Raw genomic sequence first — 25711 nt, forward strand, 5'->3', positions numbered from 1 at the left:
CCTGGCCCCAGGAGCAACCTAATCAAAAACAAAACAAAAAAATGTAAGGAAAACCTCAGCATTAAGGTAAAGGTAATATTAACAAAACATCAATTTCTTATTTGGGTTTTTATAAACTAGTTTGCAGCTTATTAAATATATTGTGATCACAACGTCATAGCAAAAATGTTTTAAAAACAAAAATTTACGCATAAGGCTAACCAAACCATTTCAACAGGTTTCTGCCTGTGTCTCCCAAACACAACCAAGTGTAATCAGAGTTTAATACCCTCAAAATAGTTCCATAAACCTGTCTTTAAAATTCACTTCAATTTCATTTTTATTCTGTTTTAAGTTATGTTAGAGGAAAGTAGTGGTTAACGTTTGTGCCTCCAAACAGTTAACAAAAGTGAAATTGGTATCACGAGCAAATTAACTCTAAAAGGCTTGGGTAAAAATTATAATATTAACTCTTTTGCTACAACAAAAAGCTCAGCAGAGGAAAGCAATAAAAAAAGGTAAGCATTAATTTAAGCAGTTGAACATTCTATGTAGTACATAAAATATCAGTAATGCACCGCAAGTGAAAAATGAATGTCTGTACAACAACAATTGCAAAACGAGAGCTTGTTTTATAAAAAGTTTGGTCCCTATTGCATTGTAAACACACTAAGTTAAGAAGTGTATTCAATTTGGGTTACTAAAAACAAGAAAAATGTTAAACAAAAAAACTTTATGATGTTAACTAACTTAAGCTGTTTAGGGTTGCATCCCACAGACCAACCCCCCCCCCCCGCCAAATATCCCACCCCAAAGACATCAGAAGATATTAATACACAGTAAAGAAACCCCCCAGCATCAAGAAAAGAAAAATAAAATGCTTTATAAATAAATAACTGGTCAACTACACCTCAGTCTACCATATACGAACGATTACGTTGGCAATCAGCTAGAAACCACTCGCTGAACCAGGTTAAACTGTCATTTAATTGTGTAAACTGTGTAAAAGCAACTGTATTATTGTTGTGTGGTTGTGTTATTGCTGTGCAACATTTACAATGTGCATAATGTTGCTAAACTGTTTAACCAACACACAAGTAAAAAAAACCAACAAATAAATGGCAGCAAACAATATGAAGGCAAACACCCCCCCCCCCAAACCCAAATAGGTAAAAAAAATTAACTGTGTAACTTAACTTCAAAATTGGGTAAACAAATTCCCTGGTAATACCAGTCACCCTTTGGGGCCAGTGACCATCCTAAGGAAGGCACATGTTATTCAAAACAGTCTTGTTCAGTGTCTGGGTACCAATACTAAACCCGGGAACAGCAATGTTTAACAAATTGGTTACTGTCCATTCAGTAGGTTATCTGAAAAACAGTGCCAATTTACGTCAGCTACTGGTGTATCACGAAGCAATGCGACCAATGGAACAGAGAAGCTAGCTGTTCTTGTCTCCTGCCCAGTAAAGCTTACCAAATGGTAACAACCAGCAGGAAGGGTAACTTAGAACATGAATGGACAGTACTGTGTAGCAGCCAATGACCAAAATATATATGTAAAGGCCTCATTTGTAATGCTAATATTCCACATTTCTTTTACTTCTCATATTCATTGCCCTGTAAAACACACAGTTATAATACCTATCCCAGTATTTCAAAACACTCAGCCTACCACCAATTATAATAATAGAGGTGGTAACTGTAAATGCCCTAAGAGGTGTGTGTAGCTATCTGTGGTACCCCAAGGGCCAAACCACAATACCATGGCAGTTATAAAACTACATTCCGCAATCAAAGTCCTGGGCCTAACACTCCCAGGCCCACCATAAAAAACTACACATAATTGGAAAATAAAATCTGTCCATCAGTTGTAGAAAAAAAATGTACAAACCGAGGAACAGATGGGGCATGAATGTGTAAATGGTAAAGTAAGGTGACCACCTAACAGTGTTTAGCCCACTGGGCCATCTTCAGTCCATGCATTATGCTTTTCCAGGACAATGGGTAAACGTCCGTCCCATAGAAAGACAAAAAGTGGGGGAATGTAGTAGGAAGAGAGCATGAGACATAAGTCCTGGTATCAAAGGCCTGATATGAGGCCTAGACTAAAGTAGTGGTCAAAGCTTTGCTAATATAAAGCAAAGTCAGGCTGTGAGCTAGAGGCAGGCCCTGCTCACAGAGTCTGGCAAGAACAGGGCTGATATTGCAAAAAACCACATTCTTAAGAGGTGCTGGTAGGGCTATCAGCTTTGGTTGGACAAATTCCTGGAGGTTTCATCACATGACATTAAAGATTAATCTTGAATTCCTGGAGACTCCAGGACAGTCCTGGAGGCTTGGCAACCCTAGATGCAAGGCACCAAGCACTCGCGCAGATTCATTCCAGAAGGGTGGTAGCAGAACACCTCCACACCAGCACATTCCCCACAGAGAACAGGAACACGCTTAGAGGGTGTCACTAAGTACTTCAGAGGGGCAGCACGTAACTTGTTTGTATTAACGTATAAAATCAAGTCTCAATGGGAGTGTCTTTGTCTGGCCGAGGGAACCGTGGAAAGTCCGGCCATTGTCACAAACATACACGCCTTAGTGCACCTGTAGCCATTGTGCCAGGGCATTAGCACCGTGCTTGGTCGGCAATTAACCTAAGGAAGTTCCTTTGCTAAAAACTAAGTCTGTGGATTTATTGGGCTGTTCAATAGGAGCCTGGTGTACGGGCTGTCTGACCAAAGTCAGCACAGCGTGCAGAGAGAACACACACATGCAGCCAGACACCTAATCGCTCCTCCTTTCCATCTGAACACCGAGCCTATGCCGAGGGTCAAGGAGAACGAGTGAAAAATCATATAACAATCCTAACTGTGGGAGAGAGTTAAGGCAGTGGTTCTCAACCAGTGGTACACGTACCCCAGAGTACGCAGAGGCCTTCCAGGGGGTACATCAACTCATCTCGACATTTGCCTAGTTTTACAACAGGTGACAGAAAAAGCACTAGCGAAGTCAACACAAACTAAAATTTCATACAGACAATGACTTGTTTATACTGCTCTATATACTATACTCTGCAATGGAAGTACAATGCTTATATTCCAACTGATTTGTTTTATAATTATATGGTAAAAATTAGAAAGTCAGCAGTCTTTCCGTAATAGTGTGCTGTGACACTCGTATTTTTATGTCTGATTTTGTAAGCGAGTGGTTTTTAAGTGAGGTGAAACCTGGGGAGTATGCAAGATAAATCAGATGCCTGAAAGGGGTACAGTAGTCTGGAAAGGTTGAGAGCCACTGAATTAAGGGAGAGATTCCCACATTAACTTACTCACCTTGAGCAGCACCTTACTCCTTGGCTAGTCCCACTATAGGCAATGGGACTACCTGTGGAACAAGGTGTTACTTAGCTGGAGCAAGGGTATCATCATCTGGTCCCAAATCATCTCCCCCTTCACCGTACTACAAATCAAATGTGTTCCTGCATTAGATGCCAACTCGAGGAAGAGACAGTCCAAGAATCCCCGCCCCATCCCCTGAAATTCAATTCTCAGGGAATGATTCCAAAACAAACTACTTTACCTCATGGAAAATCACCCAGGGTGGAGATGCAGTGAGTTTATCAATCTCAGCTCCCGACAAACCCGAAGCCGGTGGGTAACATTTTCATAAACACCTAGGTGACTTAGACTCCTGTGTTCCCTTGTTTTTCCGGTAGTGTCTGCACCGTAACTGATAGACCTACAAGCGGTAGCTCTGCTCAAGCTAGCCCACTAAAACTGGCAGTATGGCCAGTGGCTCGGGCACGGGCTAGCCAAACAAGCACAAGCCCACCTGAGATCCTAGGTATGTACCCGGGCAGCTGGCTGGAGCTGCTGCCCACACCATGGCCACGCTGCTGTTTCTACCGAGCCAGCTCAAGCAGAGTCAGCGTGTGTTAGTCTGCTCACGCTGGGAACTACACCACCCAGCTGCAGCGTAGACGTACCCTGAGCAAGACTTGGGCCTGGTCTATACCAAGGGTCGGCAACCTTCGGCGTGCAGCCCAGAAGGGTAATCCGCTGGCAGGCCATGAGACATTTTGCTGACGTTGACCACCACAGGCACGGCCCCCCCGCAGCTCCCAGTGGCCGCAGTTCGCCATTCCCGGCCAACGGGAGCTGCGGGAAGCGGCGGTCAGCACGTCCCTGCGGCCCACGCCGCTTCCCACAGCTCCCAATGGCCAGGATCGGCAAACCACAGCCACTGGGAGCTGCGGGGGGCCGTGCTTGCAGACGGTCAATGTAAACAAAATGTCTCGCGGCCCGCCAGTGGATTACCCTAATGGGCCGCATGACGAAGGTTGTTGACCCCTGGTCTACACAGTGCGGCAATGCACACTGGAGGGGTGTGAATTCGAAAGCGCACCAACGTGCTGCACACTAACTGGCCCATCTAGGCCCTGCTGGCATGCACTAAAAGTTCCCTATTGCGTATTAACATGGTACTGTTGAAGCAACACTAGGGTCTGCACGGACCCTTTATTGTGCAAGATGTTGGGGAGCTGCAGAACACACACCTCTCTAGCGTGCATTGCTGCACCGTGTTGACTAGCCCTTAGCTCCTAATGGCCTAAGCTAGTTTTAAAACTAGGACTTAGGCTCCTAAATCACCTAAATGCTTTTGAAAATTTTCCCCTCCACTCCCAAGTCCCGACACAGTTTCTTTTAGTTGCGACTGGAATCGGAATATTAAAGAGCTCCTTCAAGGCAGGATCATGTGGCCTGCTGTTTGTGCTTCGCTGGCTCCCCGGAATGGAAGGATTTGCATGCCAAAGCAAATGGTCTCAGCTCCCCCAAACCATGCACATTCTGGATTTTTACTCCCGAAAGCCAGTTCTCACTCAGCTTCTCTAGTGCACAAAGCAAAGAGCAGGCAGCTTGCCAAACAGCAGCCTGTTGGCTGGACTCAAGTAACTCTAATGCATTCCAGAGAAAAACAATCATAGTTACAGTTGGAATAAGCTTCACTCAGTACCCTCCTTCCCGATGGCCAGGGGGACCCAGCAGCAACGCGAGCAGGACCTCAGGGGCCATGTCGTGGCCTAGGGGAAACCTACCAGCATGGGAGCAGCATCCCAGCAAGTCAGGAGGGAGCAGAGTCCCAGCCAGCCCCAAGGCGAAGAACAGGAGTTCCCAGGAGCAGAGTCCTGGCTTCCATGTGTAGCAGGCCCTCAGCATTAGCTCATTCTCTCCTACCCTGATACAAAGTGAGCTCTCTGGAAGGCAGAGTGATTTGAAATTCAGCCCAAACAAATGAAAGGGCAAAAGAATAAAGAATAACCCACTCAAGTATGGAGGGTCCACTTGCTGGAGCCCATCCTATGCGGAGAGATTTAACCCTCCTGGCTCTGCGGTGTAGCTCCATCCCACACTTTGATGTGTGCAAAGGGTTAACATTGCTTGCACTCCACCGCCAGCATGAAGGACAGGGTTGGAGCCATTTCTCTGATGGAGTCACCCTGATTCTGGAGACAGCAACATCCTTCCTGCCAGGGGCAGCTTCCTCAGGGGCTCAGCAAAATATTGGCACAGAAACATTATTTTGCATTTAAAATGGGCCAGATTGCACCAAACGGCAGGTGTGTGTGTGTAAGTTAATTCCCAGGGGAGGTGACCCCGCACGATCTTCACTCCCCCCCCCCCCCCCGATTTCCAACACCACACTGCTCTTTACTCTTGGGCTGGGCTTTTCAAAGGTGCCAAAAGAAGTTAAGCACCCAAAGCCCATGGACATCCAATTGGAGTTGGGCACCTAACTCTCTAGTCTCCTTTGAAACGTGTAGCCCCGCAGTCCCAGGATACATTGCAGGGACGACGTACAAACGGTACCAGCAAAGTGCCTGTAGGGGACATCTGTTTGCCCAGTGGTGCTGCCTCCCGCCTTAGTTTCGGAGGGGAAAGAAATCAAGAGGTTCCCCATTCCTTTCTGCAGCACCCCTACCCCAGGCCACTGCGTTTACACCATGATGAGGCAGGCACACACCTCAGGGCCCAGAACAATGGATCCCAGCCTAAGAGGGGGAATATTTTGGAGGGAGGCCCTGGCAGCTCTCCCCTGCAGCGTGAAGCAGGCTTGGCTCCTGGCACTCCATCTCCAGGCAAAGAACTGCAGAACCACACAGGAGACTAACCAGCGCTGCTCTAGGACACAAGTGGGATACTCTGCCCAGCAGCTGGAATGGGGAATCATCCTGGGCAAAATCGTTTTCATTCCACTGGGGGCCCTCGCTGCCATTCCTTTGAGTATGAAAGGAGAAAAAACCACTCGCACTGCACAGACACTCTGGGGTGAGCTCCAGGCTGCCTCAGCCCCTCTGGGACCCCGGGGGAGTGCCCTGAGTCAGGGCAAGGCTTGGCCCATCCGAGGGCAGATCTTCACCCACTCCAGCCGGAGGCCAGCTCCAGAGCCAGGCAGCCTGAGGGTGTAGCGTGTGCACAGCCCTGGCCTGGGACCAAAGGAGGCCACAAGTGCAATGAGTGGCGGTCTCATAACACGTCTTTGATAAATGCCTTGTCTTTGGTGGTGGGGACAAGGCACTCAAATGCAGCGTAACCATCCATTTAGGGGTGAGGTCATTCTCCAAGTCATTGGGGGGACGTCCACACTGCCATTGAACCCCAGCAGCTAGCCCAGGTCAGCTGACGGGGCTCAGGCTGCAGGGCCACAAAATTATGGAGTAGACAGTTGGGCTCCGGCGGGAGCTGGCCTCTGGGACCCTCCCCCTTGTGGGGTGCTTGAGACAGACGGCACCTTTTGGTGTCTTCAGCTGGCACGTGCCCTGTACTTCAGGACCAGGTGATGTGGACCTGGCCCTCACAGCTGAGGGGGTCAACTGCTGCAGTTGGGGCACAGGGTTTTATCCTCCAGTATCCCCCGTGGTTCTCTCTGCAGCATTCCCAACCCATGTGTCGGGGAGATGGGATACTAGACAGACTAACGCCACCTCCCTGTGCCCATTACACACAACGAGGACAGAAGATACCATCGTAGCTGCAAAGGAGCAGCAATACAGCAGGGTTGGTGGCTGGTACCCTACGGTACCAAGGCCATTTCTCAACTTCTCCCTCCCTGTTGGTCCATCTGTCTCTCTCCCACATTCCCAGCCCAGAGCCTGATTTCACTTCCACTATTGTAAGTCCTGATTCACCAGCGTAAGAGATCAGAACCAGGGGCATGCCCTCAGCTTCTGCAGGGGCAGTGCACCCAGCACTAGCTAGCTTCCCCTCCCGTCCTAGGATCCTTTTCCTCCCCGTTCTCCACTGAGAACAAGTGCTCAGTTCATGACCGTACATCAGGGAGACCTAGCCAGGGAGAGGCAGGAGGGGAATGAGGCGGAGTCCGGAGAGTCTCCCAGCTCCTCCGCTCAACAGCCATTTAAGCAAAGATGAAGAGAGACAGTCTTTCGCTTTCGAGCCTCCTACACACTGGCTGTGCCCGGAGCTCGACAAAAGGCAGGCTGAGAATGGAAGGGGGGGGGGTGTCCCATAGCGACCTAAGGTCATTAGTCTCTGCCTCTCCCTGGCAGCCTTTTGTACCCAGAGCGTCTCATCACCCCTCATTCTGCCCCAGGAGGGAGGCCGCCTGCTATTGCTAGCGACAGGGGGGCAGCCATTGCCTAGAGAGAGTTGCTGCCAATGGGACTAGTGGTGCTGGAACAAGGGGGGCTGCCACACTCCCGGCTTGAAGTGGTTTCCCTCATATCCAGGGTTTGGTTCAATGGCTCTCAGCTCCCCCACTGTACACACTGTTCCCTGCAGTGGGGGCTTGTTTGAGAGGGTCCGCCTCATTGCGAGTGGGAGAGAGGGGAGACCCCGCTCCCTGGGTAGCCAACATGGGCACTTCCCACCACCCAGCAGGGGTGAATAGAGATGGGGGAGGGGATTGTGCCTGCATTACGACAGGGACATGAAAGCTGAGCAAGATCAGCGGTGGCGGTAGTGGGGGAATTTCCCACAGACCCTTTCTCAAGCTCAGACCTTCTTTAAGCCCCCCTGCCTGATGGGCCCTTCTGTGACGGTGATGCTGCCCTCACCCGGCTGCTTCTGCACAAAGCAACCAGCTCTGCTCTGGAGTTGCCTCTCTGATGGGTCTGCCCAGTGGCTGTGCCGGAGGTTAGCTCAGACCTGGGCTCTCTTGTGGGGCCACCCGCGGTCCTTATCCCCTGCCCCCGAGCTCACAGGGGAGGATAGGAGTATGAGACAGGCTAGCTTAGTAATAGAGGGTGCATAGTAACCAAGACTCTACAGTCAGTGTGCATATCACATGAACAAGGTCATTGTCGAGGTGAATAACCACGTTATTAGTGATCGTTTACACACAGCAACAGCACCTAGCTTGTCAGCTCCTTGGGGGTAGGGGTTGTCTTTTTGTTCTGCGGCCACACAGTGCCTAGAACAATGGGGTCCTGGTCTGAAACTGGAGTCCCCAGGCATGACTGGGATACAAAGAACGATACAGTACTTGGAGAGCAATTCCCCGACATTCACTGATTTAATCCTTGCACATGAGGCAGGCCGTACGTTTATTATTCCCATTTGGCAGGTGGAGGCAGCAGACACGGAAGAGGCCAGATCCTGATCTCGCACTGATGTAAATCAGCAATAACTCCACCTGAAGTTACTGGGAGCCCATAGGGACTCAACACCTCTGAATACCAGGCCCAAGGAGTTTTACGTCAGGCATCCACAATCTGTGGCAGCCAAAGTGACTTGGCCAAGGTAAGGACACAGGCGCCCCCAACTCACAAGGCCTCTGGCCAAGCCACTATATTTCACCGTGGAGTCTGAAGATCCACCTCCACAAATCTTTTGAGATCATGGAAGACCAAATTTTCAGAAGATCCCGGCACTGATCTAGGTACCTAAATGCAGTGGCCATTGCCACAGTTCATGGTAACCTCTACCACTCTGTGGTCCCCTGAGGGCACCCACTCTTAGGTGTCCAGCTTCCAGCCGTCACTTCTGGGGCACAGACCCTCGTCTCTCTCCCTCCTGACCTGCATTTTTCTAGGCTGCGCAGTTCCCTGCCTACATTGGGATATCCCCAGCAAGCCAGACTGCCTAACCAGGCCAGCATCTGCATTTTGCTTATGCTTCAAAGGCTATGAACAACATACCTGGCCACAGTGAGGAGTTATCGTACAGCTCTTTCTAAGCAACCACATTTATTCTTAAGGTGAAAGCATTAGAGAGAGAACATTAAAAACAATAAAAGAATGAATGAATTGGCAGATTGGAAGAGGCCCTGGAGGTTTTTCGCCTTCCTCTGTAGCATGGGGCACGGGTCACTTGCTGGAGGATTCTCTGCTCCTTGAAGTCTTTAAACCATGATTTGAGGACTTCAATAGCTCAAACACAGGTGAGAGGCTTTTCGCAGGAGTGGGTGGGTGAAATTCTGTGGCCTGCATTGTGCAGGAGGTCCGACTAGATGATCATAATGGTCCCTTCTGACCTTAGTATCTATGAATCTATAAGAACCTAGACACATACCAAAAAGCTTACCAGAGGCCACCCCTTTCCCCAGCACCAGCAAGTGATCTGGTAGGAATCACTTCTTCAGACCCCACCATGACAGAATATACCCCTGTGTTTGCACCCTACACAGTATTGTAATAATGTTTGTACAGGGTGTGCCTTGCGAGGTATCATTTAAAAAACTCAATTTGCTGATCAATAATATCATGGCAAAATGCAGCTAGCAGCGTTACAGGTGAAGTTCTACACATAAGCTGAAATCATGACTAAAACTGGTTTCCAGGGACAGATGGGGAGTGGCCAAACCAGTTCCTCAGAGACAAAGGGCCTGCTGACACCTCAGCCACGTTCCCAGAAGTGCTGCATTCCCACAGAGCAATGGCAGCAGCTGGCTGAGAAGCACTTCTGGAAACGAAGCCCCTGCATTCAGGTGCCTACCCTGAGCCACTGGGTACTGAGTTCTAGCAAAACTTGGACTCAGAGTCCTTAATGCCTCCAATGTGATTCGTTTGGCCAGGGAATTATGCTTTGGGCACAGAGGTGTCGATATTGCTGTATGTTCCCTTCCCCACCCATCACTGAAAGCTGTTTAAGAAACATATTTTGAGACCACGCACGCACGCACGCACACCTTCCAATGCTGCAAAGAAAAAAAGTGTAGAGCCTCTCACTTCTCCCTAACTACTAACTTTCAGTTGTTTCCTACAGAATTATAAAGTGTAGTGAGAAATCAAACAGATCTTCTCCTCATCTGCTCAAAATTCATCTGCAAAGCCTAGACAGGCCCTGGGTTTTGCTGTCTTAGCATCCTGCAGCTCTGACAGGTTCTCAAACAGTCAGAAAGAATTACCCAGATGTCAGACTTCTCCTTGCGTTTCCCCTCATGCAACTTTCCCGATCTCTATACAGACACCTGAGGCTGGATTCTGATCTCACTCATGCTGGTTTTACACAGCTGCAGCCCAGTTGACTTCAGTGGAGTGTCTCCTGGCTGTAAACAAATATCCGAATCAGCCCCTTCTGTCACTCTGAGTCTTCTCCAGCCTCGTCAATGTCCCTCCTAAAGGCCCAGCAGGTGTCATTACAGGGAAGCTAGAGAGCGCAGATCGGGCCACCTACGTAGTGCTTGGGGAATGAGGGGCCAAGCTCTCAATCTAGGAATCTGCTTGTCAACACATGCCCATTATAAATGTTTTCCTAGACACACAAGAGCCCATTAGAGGTCATCACATGCCAATCAGCAGAGACAGGTTTTCAGGGAGAAGTCAGAGGTAGCCGTAAGAAACACCGATTCCAGGCAAATGCTTCAAGAGGGAAGCCTAAGGAAAAGCGCCAGAGGCTCCAGACAGCACAGATTGCTCCATGCATTAGCTCCATTTGCGCACACAGCTCACGATGTCTTTCCCATTCTACAAGGTATGGAACTCAGGTAATTTCCTCCTTCGTAAATCATTTGAAGCAAATCCTTTGTTTGTAACAAACAATACCCGTGCCTAGCTCTTTTAGAGAACTTTTCACCCATAGATCTCAGAGCACTTTACAAAGGAGGCCAACATCCTGAGAGAAATTAGTTTGTGGAAGGTGCCAGATTGTCAGGCCTGGGGATTCACCCACGGAGCCGGGACAGCATGGACTCAGCTCAGCTCCTACTCAGCGTTGTCCCAGTAACATTCCCCAGACCTTCCCAGAGGAGCCCCTCTGCTAAAGATTAGAAGACAGGTCAGTTTCTGTGACCCTGTCAAGTCCTTGGCACCCCTGCACCTTGCAGTTTCAGCAGAGAGGCCTCATAGACCCAGCTACAAGGATGGCTTGTATGATTCAAACACTTTCCCACCAGGAGCTGAGCTGCAGGCCCCAATTAAAATTTCAGAGTGACTCCTGAATGTGCATCAGACGGCAATGGCTTTCAGTGATGGAAAAGAGGCCAGGAAGTTGCACGGGCACAATGAAGCAGAATTAAGGCCAATGTTATTTTGCACACCCCACTTTGCATATTTGCCCCTAAACCCAAGATTTTTTAAAATTTAACATTCAAATGTTTTCCTTACATGCCCCCCAAATTTAAGGAAGGTCTGTTGGGGCAAAGCCCTTCCAGAAAGAGGAGGAGTTGGATGGAAATAAGGATCCCTTCCAACCTTCCCAGGCAAAGATGAGAGGACAAGTGCTTTTCAGTGCTGATCGGATCAGAGATGGTCTGTGTGCGACTTTGGACTTAAGTGACCACTCTGTGCCTCAGTTTCCCCCTCTCTACAATGGGGATACGTTGACCTATCTAACAGAGTCACAGTAAGGTTTCTAATGTTTGCAAAGTGCTTGGAGGTTGAAACAGTGCCATCTGAGTGCAAAGAGTTGTTTATAAACTTTTAAATGGAGGCATGCGGGACTGGGACAGGAAGGGGGTTCCAGGCAGAGGGAACAGCAGGGAAAATGAGACATCAGTATTCTATCTGAAGTGCATTCTCACTAAACCGAGCTTCCTGCACAAGCAGGTCCTATGATCTTTCACAACTTCTGCAGTTCTCCTTTTATGAACCGAGAGGACAAATTTTGGACCAAAGCTGAAGTGTTCCACTAATGGAAAGCAAAGGAGAGGTCCTAATGGGATGGCAAAACTGTGCTAGCCCACGTTAATTCTCCTAAAGATAACTATTAGTACAAGCAAAAATACATTATCTGTGATCAATGAATCTAAAAGCATTGATTCAGATAACCAGTTAACATAGCATTAAATTTACTAGGATCAAATTGTGCTCACTCCCATTGATGTTACTCATGTGAATACGGTGAGCAGGATTTGCCTTTTAATGCAGTACACATATGCTGCATTGAAGGATGATCCTCTTCTCATTTCCATATGAAAAAGAACCAGTTTAAATAGTACAGTAGCCTATGATTTGGGAGACCCAGGCTTTATTCCTGGCTTTGCCACAGGCTGCCTAGGTGATCTTGGGTAAATCAATCACTTAGTCTCACTGGGCCTCAGTTCCACATCTGTAAAATGGCAAGAATAGCACTGCCCTGCCTCCCGGGGGTGGTGTGATGATAAAAACATTGGAGAGAGTGAGCTACTCCAATATTACAGTAATGGGGCCACAGAAATACCTAAGAGTATATCCATTTAATGGCAACACACACTCACACACACACACACACACACACACAGAGCAAACCCCTCATAAAGAATTGCTGCCATTGATAGCAATGGCTGTGCTATGCTGTAGGATGCAGAATTGGCAACATACGCACGTTGCTGTGGTCTAGTGAGACCCAAAATCATTACACTGACACTCCAGGGCTTTCCATGTGGCAGGTTATGCAGTCAGTGGTCAGAACAAGGAGGGATTGTGAACCGGCACTCTTGCATTCTCTTACTGGCTGGCCTTCATGAACACGGACAAAATCAGTTCACCTCTCTGCTTTGGTTTCCTTCCCTGTGTGTAAATTGGGGGTAACAGTATCAACCCACTTCACAAAAGTGTTGCAAGGTTTAATGGTTTGTGACGTGCTTTTAGAACCTTTGCTGGAAGGGATTAACTCTGGGCTGGATTCTGATCCACTCACTCCCACCGAGTTGTAAATTACCCCCTGTGCAGTCCCTTTGAGGTCAATGGGACTATTCAGAGAACAAACACCTAGCCAGCATGATTGACGGTGGCAGAATTGGGCCCTGGATAAGAACTAATGGTTGCTGAGGCATAAAAATCAAAACAGCTTGGCGGTCCTTGGTTTAAGAAACCCCAAATCCCACAAAAACTGATAAGAAAAGCTTTTAGAATCGCCAGATACAATTTCAAGTAATAAAATCCAGAACATATGTTAATCGGCTGCTTTTATTTAAAAGCAAGACAGAAGGCAAATAAAATTTATGTGGTAATATACAGTGTCCTAATTACCCCGGCCATCAGTTCCAGGCTACCAGAAGTATACACACATTACACACCTGCCCTCAGGAATGACACTCACTTTACCCAGGCCTTCAGAAAATTCATTGAGTCCTCTCCCTCATATATCTTGGCTATGTTAATGGCTTACATTTTTATGTGCCAGCTTTAAATGCACACCATTGTCTTGTTTAAAATCAGTTTTCATGGGATTTATATGGTTAGACAAAGAGCCCCGGAGCTGATAGATTTATGCCGGTTTAATTTTTACAACCCATGGAGCTTCAGTGACTCTGATGAAGAGCAATGGGACGCAACATATGCACAGCTACTGTAAACCTGCGTTTGTGGACCTGAAAATGGAGCACTGAGATGATTCACTGACAGTCATCTGTACTCTTGCCAACTGCTTTGCACTGAACGCCATTCCGTCTCCAACAAATGCAGTGGTATATACACACTGTACCCAGGCCTTTTTGCTTTCATGATTGTATTTTTGTGACAATCCCAAAGATCCATCTACCCCAGCCTTGCAAAAATCCACTTTGAACAGGGTAATATTTCTTGGACAGGCAAGTAAAACATTATGCATTTTGTTATCAATTAATAGAGGAAAGCGGAGGAAAGTAAATTGTGTGTCTGGGCTGGTACATTTTTCTGACTGTTTTGTAAGGCTGACTTGCACCTACAGGTAAATGAAATTATTTTATTTGCCATTGCCAGCGCTCTGTGCTTACTGATCCCTGGCTATTACTTTTGTGCCAGTGACCATCCCAGTATTTGGTGAGACCACTAGAATTTACCTAGCCAGTCCAAGCAGGCTGTAGCAGGGTATTTTAACTCTTTCTCTGCTGCGCCTCCACCACACCCAATATGCTACTGTCCCACTGAAATCACTGGACTGTTAGGGCCAAATCCGTCTGTTCTTACTTGATCAAAGCTCCCACCGATTTCAGTGGAAGTTGTGCCTAAGGAAGGATGCTAGGATTTAATCCCAGGGGACAACTCTTGCCTATTCCTCGATGGGTTTGGGGGCCTCTCTGGTTCTGCTGCACAGAGCAGAGGAGAACGAGGCTGCAGTGTGTATCCTATGCTCAGATCGGCAGGAGCTGCCTGGGCAGCCACATGCGGGGGAGGCATGAAATGTCTACCACTATGTACAACATTTGATCCTTTGCCCCCATGGAGGGAGGTGGGGGGAGAGCTAGGGCCAGGGAGCCCCTGGCAATCGCTGGGTGCAGTAAGCGGGTTTGCCATTCCGCAGCCTGTTTGTGGGATGGGAAGGATCCTTCTCCTGTTCATCCCAATGGAGAAGTCAAGTGCCCAGTCCAGATGTTTAGCCTGATATATTTAGCAGTACAGCCAGTGTGTATTCATTATGGATGTACACAGAATGGGCACCAGCAGGAAAGCAGTTAATAAAACGGTTGCCTACTTTCAGATATCAATAAATCTGTGTTCGTTTCCTAAGAGAATACGTTAGTCTCTAATCAGGGCTTTGTTTTCATTAAATTAAAGCAGTACATGTTTCCTCATCCCAATATAGTTGAGCTGAATCCAAGTGATACAGTATTTCTTCAGTGTGAACAAATGTACGTTTGTTCAGTTACTAGGACATGGTTTCATATTTATCTGAATCGTCATCGCTTAGTGCATTCCATGACAAAGTAATGCCAAGTCTAGGAAACCAACAGGTCTTGTAATACCAACCAAATTGTATTTCATCTGTACAGCATTTCTACACCTTCCCAGTGAAATCGGTGGCAGTACCCATCACATTAGGATCCGACCTTCAATGGGAGCACGATTGGATCCTATATATAAAGTGCCATTGGAATTTGTTTGAAATATAGTGAAATAACCTGCAGCTGTCTAAGCAGATTGAGAGAAATACATTTTAATGTTGCCAAGACAACAATGTTGAGGATGGAAACAGATTTTTTAGAGTTCCAGGGCTAAACATATTTCAACAACATGATTGTCACCTCCATTTCATGGCTTTTTGGGGGGAGGGGGTTTGCAGCTGAAATGTGATATTGAAACTATTTGGATAAAATAGCCATTTCTGCCCCATCCACAAGCAAAATTAAAGTTCTTATTCGGTATGGGCCCATCTGTAGAACGTACATTTCATTGATATCAGTTTCCCGAGGGGAATGGAATTTTATCGGAGGCTCCAATTTGACAAATGGATCTATGATGATATGACAACAGTTTGTCCACAACTCTTACAAAAAGTACAAGAGATGGATGGGAAATAAATGAGAAAATGTAACTTGATATATGGCTTTGAAATCCAATCAAGGCACAAGAAAGAAAACGTTTCCATTTTAATAGATGTTTAAAGTTGCAGCAGGTTGGCTCAAACTTTAATCGCTCTAATGCAGCCAGCCAGCCAGAAGCAATAAAGTCAATGGCAGAAATCTCAACTTAAGATGTTCCAGGGATAAAGCTTCGGACTAATTTCACAGAAGCCCAGAGTCCCTTACATTCGTTCTACTGCTGACTCTAGAAATCTTCCTAGCTCACTGTTAAATGTTCCTAATATAACAAGCCTGAGAGAGAAGCAGCCTAATTAAGAAGAAAATGATAATAAACTTCATTGTCACAGACTTTGAGAAAGAATGACTCATATCACTATTTAAAATCCTCATGAAAACGTCAAACGTCTCCTGGCAGGAGTTATGGTTTCTTGGTTCGAAGTGCAGTCATTTATCAAGACAGAGTGGCATTCAAGATTTCCTGCCAGTTCCTTATGGAAGCACTCCTTCTGGAGATAATTCCTCCAAATGCTCATGTTCTCCTGTGCCCACCCAACATCGCTACTTCCATCTCTAAGGACATTGGCATAAAAGCAGGGGGCCAGCTTCACCATCGCTTTTCACCTTGAGACATCATTTACACCAGTGGAGAGTGGGTGTGCAGTGCTGCCATTTGGATCCAGTAGCTCCCACTTTTCACTGGTGCAAGTGATGGTGTAAGGCATAGAGCAGCAATGATTTAGGCCCAGAATCTCAGTTTCTTTTATCTAAGGGGTTTAAACGCCCTCCATCCTGAAAGTATCTGAACATCTTCCATGCAAAATCAATAACAAAATCCCTAGTGAACTACGTGGAGTGTCTGGCAATTCCCTTTACAGGGTCAAAGTTCTGCTGGAGGAAGGGGTTTTGTTGTTGGGTTTTGGGGGTGGGGTGTTTGGGAGGCAGTCTGGGGATTTGTTCCTTTTTTTTGGTTAGCAGAGGTTTAAAAGTAAAAGAGGTTGGCAGTAGTTTGAGATAGACCTTGAGGAGTTTATGAACAAAACCATAGGACAGTGTTGCCTGCAAAAGCTGGAGACTGGATTCTATAACCCAGGAGGTCCCTCTAGGACTATGAGGTGGACTGTATGGCCTGGGAGGTCCCTTCCAGTCTTCTGTTCCTAAGTGTCAGTCTTCTGGTGGAAAGGCATTTTGGAAAACAAATGTTTCTTCAGGGCTAGGTTCGGGCACCTCACTCATGCTGAGTAGTGCCTTACCTAGCGAGTAGTCCCAATGGTTTCAACCAGACTAGTCTGCAGTGGAAACATTTGTACGGAGTGCTGGATGCAGAGCGCAGAATCAAGCCCCAAGAAAGTTACAACTCAATCTGAGCGAGAGGCAGGATCGGGCCCTCAAAGTGTATCTATTCTGGATGCTTACTCCCTGGCCCAGATGGCATAATCCTGCACTTAAGGCTATTGTACACTGAGGGAGGGGGCAAATAAAGAGCAGGAGCAGACGAACTCTTCAATCTGGGCCAGTTTGCGTCCTGTGGATCTACTCAGGGAGATGTTTTTACACTACCATGGAGAGAAGCAGAGGGACTGAAGAGCCCAGAATTCCAATCTCACTTTTTCTCCATAAACCTGGCCAGGTCCACATGTTCAAGTATCCAGTAATTTTTGGATGCCTCAATTTTTGGGGAAGTCCAATTGGAGAGACGATCCAATTTTAAAAGACTCGGCGCATTCACAGACTCCCCTCACAAACCAGTAAGAGCTGCACAGGCTAGGCACCTCTGAAAATGTGGGCCTAGTGGTCTGTGCAATGGGGATAATACATGGAGTTGTGAAGGCCATTTAGTTGTTTATAGAGTGCTTTGAGACCCTTAGATAAAAGGGGAAATAGAAAGGCAAAGTATTAGCCTAAATATATATAGATTTCTTATTTATGCAATACTCAGATACCCAAGTACTGCATTTATAAACTGTTTGTATCTCTCATAACAGAGGCATCCAAATCTACATCCATGCTATATCTAGTCACACACAAATACTGAACATTTATACATGATCATATTGGTACTCAGCACTGCTTGCTTCACGGTGTACGGTGACACTCAACCAGAGTACACATTGCACTGTGAATTTCATTTGGAACAGGCTGATGTGAGCAAACGCACACTCCCTTAGTTTCAGCAAAGGCATTGGCTTATGGATCTCTCTATTTTTAGGCCAGAACATGGTTATTTATGGACACACATGAGTGACCAGATAATCCACATCAATTTGTTTTGATGCCATGGTTATTGTATCCATACATAAGCAAAATACCACGGTCCCGGTTTCGGTACCTGTCTGGCTCCCAGCATGGATTTATTGTGGAGGTATTGAACAGTATTCTCCTTACTCAGGAAAGGTAAATGTCAATGTATGCAAGCAGAGCACACATGACTTATCAGTTACTATACATAGTTTTCAGTCACTGATTTAAACATTTAGGCAGATTTCCTGAGCCTTTATACAGATCCACTACTGACCTGAAATGCAAATACAGACTACATTAGCAAAATAGGAACAACAGCTTAGAGGACCAGATCCAAGTGAGGGATAGCTCAGTGGTTTAAGCATTGGCCTGCTAAACCGAGGGTTGTGAGGCCAATCCCTGATAGGGCCATTTAGGGATCTGGGCCAAAAATTGGGGATTAGTCCTGCTTTGAGCAGGGGGTTGGACTAGATAGCCTGCTCCCTTCCAGCCCTGATAATCTATGATCCTCAGCTAGGTTACCACTAGGATGTTCTAGCTAAACCTAGGCTGTAAATTCTTTGGGACAGGGACCCTGCCCTGGGGAGGGGTGGTGAATTTCTAAGGCACAGATGGCATTCAGGCATCCACTGTCATTGACAGTCAGATGGATTTTGGCAGTTCAGTGCCTTTGTGCTTTTCCAAGTCCCCACTTTATCTCCCCTACATCTGTACAGCTCCGTTCATAGCAAGTAGCTGATTCTGCTCCCCTTTAAATCAACGAGCATCTCTCTTTCCATTAACTTCAATGGGAGGTGGATCAGACCTTCGGGGGGATTTAGTGCATAATTATCAAGGGGCCTGACAGGATTTTCAGGGGGGAAATCCTAACTTGAAAGCATAGGAAGGAAATGAATGCACCTAGCTATAGAATCAAAGCATCCAGTTAAGCAAAGACCTTGCGATGGTGTAAATCCGTGTAGCTCCACTGACTTGAATGGAAGTGATGCTGATTTACACCAACACGGATCTGACCCCTGGGATATTCCATTCATTATAGCGCATCTGCCAGTGTTATTTGTTAACAAAATCTGAGATCCCAGCATCCCCCCATGCCTTGGCTCCAGGCAGCTGATGCTGAGGCCCTCCACACAACCCTGCCCTGCCAGCGGTGTGCACCCCGTTCGATTCTTGCAGGAACAAATTACTTTTTTTAAAGATAAAAATTGCTTTCCAACTTGTGGGGGAGGGATAGCTCAAGGGTTTGAGCATTGGCCTGCTAAACCCAGGGTTGTGAGTTCAATCCTTGAGGGGGCCATTTAGGGATCTGGGGCAAAAATTGGCGATTGGTCCTGCTTTGAGCAGGAGGTTGAACTAGATGACTTCCTGAGATCCCTTCCAACCCTGATAGTCTATGATTCCTGGAGCCAAATAAGGAAAGAAATGAAACCCCCGGTTTTAGTGAGGAATCATAGACCCTTGAGCTATTCCCCCCCCCCCCCCACATTCTCTACCTCTCGTTTTCTAGCCTTTAACTTGAAGCAGACTGGAGCGGGCATCAGGCTGGACGAGAAATTACCAAGGATTTTGCTCCGTCTCATCTCTAGGGGTGGACACCCCAGACCGGGGGTGGGTGGGGAGGGAGACTTTCAAAATTTGAATCGAGATCCGGGTCTGAGGTTTGCCTCCCCTAACAGACAGCACCCAAACCCCGGGTTTTTGGTCCCGCTCTTCAGTTATGGGACGTTCCAAGTCTGACTCCGAATTCCGGTCGAGGATGGAGAACAGTTTCCGGGCGGGGGTGGACCAGCTTGGGCATGGAAGGAGTTATCTGTGGGAGCGAAATGGTATTGTAGTGGACCGGGCAAAGAGCCTGGGAAATCCCCACCCGCTTTGGCCCAAAGGGCAGCGGCAGACGCCAGTGGGAGCGGACTGAAGTCGGGCTCAGAGAACCGGAGTCTTCTAAACGCGTTGACTCCGCGGTACTGGAGCGCACCTGCGGTTGGAAGAAGGAGGAAGATAAAACGCGCCGCTTCCATGACAGCCCCCCGGGGTTAGCTCTTAGAGCAAGCAGCCAGGAGAGGAGGGAACGGGAGAGCGGCTGTAGGTGCCAAGGCCTAGACCTGTAAACAGAGGAGCTGAGAACACGGTTTCGGGTCACGACGTGTACACGCCTTCGCGTTTCCGAGCGAGCGCCGGAGGGCTCGGAGGAAACTCGGCAAGTGCAGAGGGCTCGAGTAGCGAGATTCCCTTGAACGCCGAGTCTGCAGCTCGCAGGCAAAGCCTGGGTGTATTTTGGTGGGCGCCCGCCCGCCCAGAGCCGCGGTCCTTACACACGCTTCGCTCTGAACTCAGCTGGTAACGACTCTTCCGCCGCCTTCTCAGCCGGCGGTGGCTGGGCCGGGGGATCCGGCAATCAGGTGCCCCCGGGAGTCCGAGAGGAGCGTGCCCCCTGCCCGAGTCCGCGGCCCGGCAAGGCCTGAGCCCAGCGTCAGCACCCTGGACAGATCCCGGGGCCGCCCACTCAGAGCCCGGGAAACCCAGCCCGGCCAGCCGGCCCTAGGCTGGGCTCTGAACCGAGTTACTCCGGGATACGCGTGACTCGTTACTGCCGGGGATCGGGGCGAGCTCCGGGTCTCCACGGAGCAAGCCGCGGGTTTGCAGGACATTCCCCTGGCCCTGGCGTGCTTTGCAAGCCAAAGCGGTGACCCGCACCGTGCCCTTTTGCCGAGCCGGCCGGTGCAGCGCCCTTAAAAACCTGCCGCTGGGAGAAGAACTCGATCCTTTTGCAACGGGAGAAGGAAAAGTTACCGCTGGTGGGCAGCTCGCCCCAGAGCAGCCCCAGGGCTGCTGGCCAGCCAGGGGATGCGGGAGGAAAGCCAGGCGCAGAGGGCAAGATGCTCGCAGGGGGCTTTGCTAGCGGGGTGATCAGTGGGGAGCCCACCAGGGGCTGCTCTGGCAGAATCGTAGCAGCCCGTCACTTGCGCACAGGGCCCGGGGAGGATTCTTTAGCGGCTTAAAACACGAGCGAGAGGGCGCGGGAAGGGTGGATGGCGGAGGGGGGTGGGAAGCAGCGTTAGTTATTCGGTGGTAACCCCGCTGCCGCACGTCCACGCACAGCCCAGCACGAGAAAGCGGCTTTATTTGCTCAGCCCCCACTCGTCTGCGCTGCAGAGCGCTTCTCCTTTCCGAGTTGGAGCGGTTCGGTGTGGAAGGGACGGAGCGGGGAATACAGTACAACGCGGAGGGGGGGCTCCGAGGCCGGTTGCAGTGGCCGAGCTTGGTGCACCTGTAAGGCCTGAAACGCTTTAAAAACACTCCGAACTTCTGAAGCCTCGGTTAAGTAAAACGCGGGCGGGCCGCGGCTCCCCCTTGGGCGGCATCTGGGGCGGACGCGCCCGGGGGAGCTCGGTGGGTTCGGATCACTCCGGGCGTTGTCCCCCGACTCCTGTGGTTGCCAGCTGCTCTTTCCAGCCCCCACGGTCTCCCCCGGCCTTAGGGCGTTTCGGAGAGAGGGTGGCAGCTGGAAAGGAGGCGCGGAGGGGACCCGGCTCTGTGGACTCGTTCGCCCCCAGAAGGCAAGGGCAGAGGTAGCCATTCCTCTCCGAGCCGTGCGGCTGCGGGAACGGAACGGGGCGCTTTAAAACCACCAAGTAGCCGCGCACCTCTGCGGAGCGAGCGGGCAGCCCCGAGTCCGGCTGTCCAAGGGGGAAAGGCCGCAGGCGGCTGTTTCTTCTTCTCTTTCAGCCAGGGACAGTCCATCCCGGGGCCTGCTTTTTGCTGCTGGTTCTCGGCGTGGCGAGCCCAGGGCCCTGCCACACCTGGACGGCGCTACAACCGCTCGGCCCCCAGGTGCCCCCCCCCCCCTTACACAGATGGGTGTTAAATCACTGAGAGCAAAACGCGCAGCCCCCGTCCCCGGCTGGGCTGCCGCGCAATGTCGCTGGCTTCTCCCCCGCGGGGGAGAGAGAGATCTGCCCCCGGCCGGGCAGGAGGCCGGGGCAGCTGAATGGCAATGCACATGTTAATATCCCCTCCCCCGGCTTTAGCTAGCCTGGCTAATCTTCAAAGCAACGTGGAAATAGAACAGGAGCGGCCCAAGGTCCCACGCGAAGCGAAGCCGGCGCCGGCCGCCGTGTCGAGGTCAGCCCCGCTCTCTCCCGGGAGTGGAGCTGGCCGCCCCCCGCCAGCGCTCCAGCGTCCCTGCCCCAGCCCAGGGCAAGGAGCCAGGGATCCGGCGAGCTCTCTCTGTACGCGGCCGCTCTCAGCTGAGCAGCCCCGTCCCTCTTTCCCCAGGCGGAGAGTTTCCCCGGCCCCGCTGGCACGGTGCGGGGGAGAGAGCGCGGCCCTGGTGAGACTCGGGAGAAAGAGCGGGAGCCCCCTGAAGCCAAACCAATAGCGGGGTCTCTGTGGCTGGCGCGGATCTAACCTGGCACTGACCAGACCTGCCTGCCAGGGGGTTACCAGCCCCAGCAAGGCCGCTTTACAATCACCCCCCACCGGGGGAGATTTGCTGCCCTAAGAGCTGCGGGGGGTTCTCCGCAGAGCCTTTGCTTTTACCTGCGCTCTAGAGCTGCCAGGGAAATACACCTGCGCCTGGAGAGAGCAGGGCGGAGGGCGTCTGCCCCCAGCTTTCCCTTGGAGAGTTCCCCCCGACCAAAGCGGAGGGGCTTTTCTGCAGGTATGTCCCTGCTCCCGGGTCAGCGCCCGGGAAGGAGCTGGGAGCAAAGACAAAGTTTCAGAGGGAAGCCACGCTGAGAAACGCAGCCCCGCTGGTTTTCCAGATCGCTCCCTCTTCCTCTGCGCGGCCAGCTCGCCGCCTAACCCCTTCTCCCAGTTTCCACAAGTGCACCAAGGCCTGAGAAACATGAATCCGTCACCCGCCTATCCCGCTCCGAAATGCCCTCGCCCTCCGCAGTGTGAACAGGAAGAGAAGCTAGGAAATTCGGGGGCGACCGGCAAACGCGAGAGCCGGCTGGCTTGTAACAAAGCTTCCCCGCATTTATTCGTCCGGGGGGGGGGAAATCCCCTTTCCCTACAAGTTGTTCTCTCCTGGAGCTCCAGTTTGCACCAAGCACCCAACGCGGACATGGCATCGGCGTCATGTGGACAGAGCGAAGTGCTACGTGAAAGTATCACAACCGCGCCTCTTCTGCAACATTGGAGAGAGACGTGTGCTCGCCCCCAGACATATTCCACCCCATGCTATACCTATCTCGAGTCTTAAAGTGCGGAACAGGGTTACCGCTACCTGCCCCCAGGCGAGCACCCCTTTCCCTACGCTAGCGCCGTTGAGCAGTTGTGGTTGCAGCTTTGTGTATTAGACACACACACACAGAGACACACACACACAGAGACACACGCGCGCGCTTCTGAACAAACTGAAAAGTCGTTGCAAAGTTCGCCAGAGAAACGCCGGCCAAACCACGGATTCGCCTGCGCCCCAGCCGCCAGACCGGCTCCCTCCCACCGCGGGTTTGCTGCGAGCAGGGTCGCTTTTCCTTAGAAGGGGGAAAGCTTCGCTCCTGGGGAAAAGGTGCCCAGAGGCAGAGGGAGCCGAGCGCGCCCAGAGGTCAGGCCGGGGCTTACCTTCGGGGGCCTCCCTGGCTCCGGCTCCTGGGTTAAAGCACAAAAGCGGGGGCATGGTCGCCAGCCCGCTGCTCCGGCTGCATGCTGGCCGAGCGGAGCTGCTCGGGTCGATGGACTTACCTTCCAGCAGAGCAGCCGCCTTTGGCTGTCCAAGGCGGGTTTCCCCCTTCGCCCTCAAGTGGGGCTGGCTGCGCCGCTCTCCCGCGCCGGGGGAGGAATAAGTAGCTTCTCCCAGCCCCCCCTCCTCTCTCGCCCTCTCCTCCCCTGCAAGCACCGAGCGTCTCTTCGCGGGGAGATGAAAAGGCAGCAAAAATATGGAGGGAGGGAGCCCCGGCGATGAGCTCAAGGCGGGTGGCCGCGGAGGAATTTATTCCTTGATGTGCCTCCGGTATCCGACCATCGCTGACCCCGACTTCACTCGGACGCCCGAGCAGGGCTTTCGCGGGGTGCGGAGCGAGAGGATGCAGCCCTCCTTCGAGAGGCCAGGCTCTGTGTGCGCCGCGCCCTACGCCTCTTATAGAGCCGCCTGGCCGGGTGGGGGGGTCACGCTAGTAGGGGGCCAAATAATAACCACCCAGCTGAAACTCCTTTTCCAATTAGAGAGCTATGAAGAACTCCCCCCCCCCCGCCCCCCGCTTGTTGACAGGCGCTCTGCAGCCCGCTTTCTCCACCGTGCACCTCTTCCAAACCGAAGGGGGCTCCGGCCAAGGAGACTCCAGCTCGCACTCGCGTGTGAAAGGGGGGCGGTGGGTGAGCACGGCTGCCCCTCCAATCACCCGGTTAGGGAAAGGCCCCTGCACGGTCACTTCGGGAACTTTGCAGCTGGATTTGTGCCAGGCGGCCAGCTCCGTCCCCAGTCTCAGGGCTGCCCGGAGCATGGGTTGCCTTGCCGCACACTCCATCCCCCCCCCTCCCCAGAGAAAGCCCCCGAGGGAGGACGGACCCCAGAGCTGGATCCAGAGCCTGCCGAGGGGGAGCGGTCTCCTCTCACTCACACGGGTGCTGAAACAGGGCTGTCCGCCTGGCCCTGCGGATGCATTCCGCAGGGTCTCTTCCTCCACCCCCCCTGCAGCCACCTCTTTCCAAAGGGAAGGGTGGGGGGACTGGCTAGCGAGGGGATGTTTCAGGTGGCCTACAAGACACACAATGGTTCTGGAGTTGGGCCCCCGCCCCAGCGTGTATCAGGGGGAGGAAAGGAGCCCAGTCTGAAAAGCAAGGCAAAAACTCTCTGCCACTCAACTCCCTGCACTCACGGTCGAGAGAGCGGGGGGGGGGGGGGGGGGGGAGAGAAAGGCTTGGATTGGGGTGAGCGGGATGGTACAGCGGTTTACCCTTCAATGGACTATATGTCTGTTCTTCATAGCCAAGACGCAGAGCTCTAGTAAGGAGGGACCTGGGGCTGTCTGCTTATCTTTAGCTCTCTTCCCTTTGTGGAGCATTAACTGCTCCTGATAAAGCACCGTGTAGACACAGGTTTGACATCATCCTTCGGTCTTTGCAACTGCTCCCGATTTCTATGGCAACACCACCCCCCCAAAATACATCAAAAATCTGTTCTTCCAGAGTTCACTGTTCACCTGTTTAAAACAAAATTTGGGAGGGGATAGCTCAGTGGTTTGAGCATTGGCCTTCTAAACCCAGGGTTGTGAGCTCAATCCTTGAGGGGGCCATTTAGGGATCTGAGGCAAAAATTGGGGATTGGTCCTGCTTTGAGCAGGGGGTTGGACTAGATGACCTCCTGAGGTCCCTTCCAACCCTGATATTCTATGATTCTATAAGAAACCTGGCTCCAAGGGCTTGCTCTCGTGATTTGCACGTACCAACGCCTCCCATGGGAAACCTGGACACTGGGTCGCCCGTGGGTAAAAAGGGCAGCCAAGCTGGCCAGGGAAGGAGTTGGTAGACTGAGTGCCTAGTGGCAGAGTTGTGTACCTTAAGGCAACTAGACAATCAGGCTAAACAGCAGCAGCCCAAGTAATTCAATTAGAAAACTTTCCACAGTTGATTAAAAAAAAAAAAAAAAAAAGCAACCACCACACACAAGTGAGCCTGTGAGATGTCAGAGCATTTAGCCGATGAAGAAGGGGGGGGGGGGGAGGCTAATTAAACGCACCCAGCATGGGGAAGCTGAAAAGTCTAGCGAGCTGTGTCAGTCAGCTCAAAAGAAAAAGTCCAGTTCCACCTCTCTTTTTTTCTGGCATGCCTCTTACATCAAGATGTAATACATCATCCCAGGCTAATGAAAACATCATTATCTCCATTTGGATGCAGGAAG

General features: G+C 50.5%; 1 protein-coding gene across 2 annotated transcripts in view; it reads right to left on the minus strand.

The window, feature by feature from the left end:
* NOS1 (nitric oxide synthase 1) overlaps positions 1–23939 on the minus strand; it is an 85514-nt gene extending 61575 nt beyond the window's left edge. The window contains exon 1 of one of the 2 annotated variants that reach the window (XM_074972940.1): positions 23557–23939. The gene's annotated coding sequence lies outside the window, so the exon portion shown is untranslated. Of the gene's footprint in view, positions 1–23436; positions 23489–23556 lie in introns of those variants that run through there. The other variant, XM_074972941.1, reaches the window with a different exon arrangement.
* Between the last annotated feature and the right edge of the window lie 1772 nt (positions 23940–25711).

The sequence above is a fragment of the Natator depressus genome, chromosome 15 (assembly GCF_965152275.1).
Source record: "Natator depressus isolate rNatDep1 chromosome 15, rNatDep2.hap1, whole genome shotgun sequence".
Classification (NCBI taxonomy): domain Eukaryota; kingdom Metazoa; phylum Chordata; order Testudines; family Cheloniidae; genus Natator; species Natator depressus.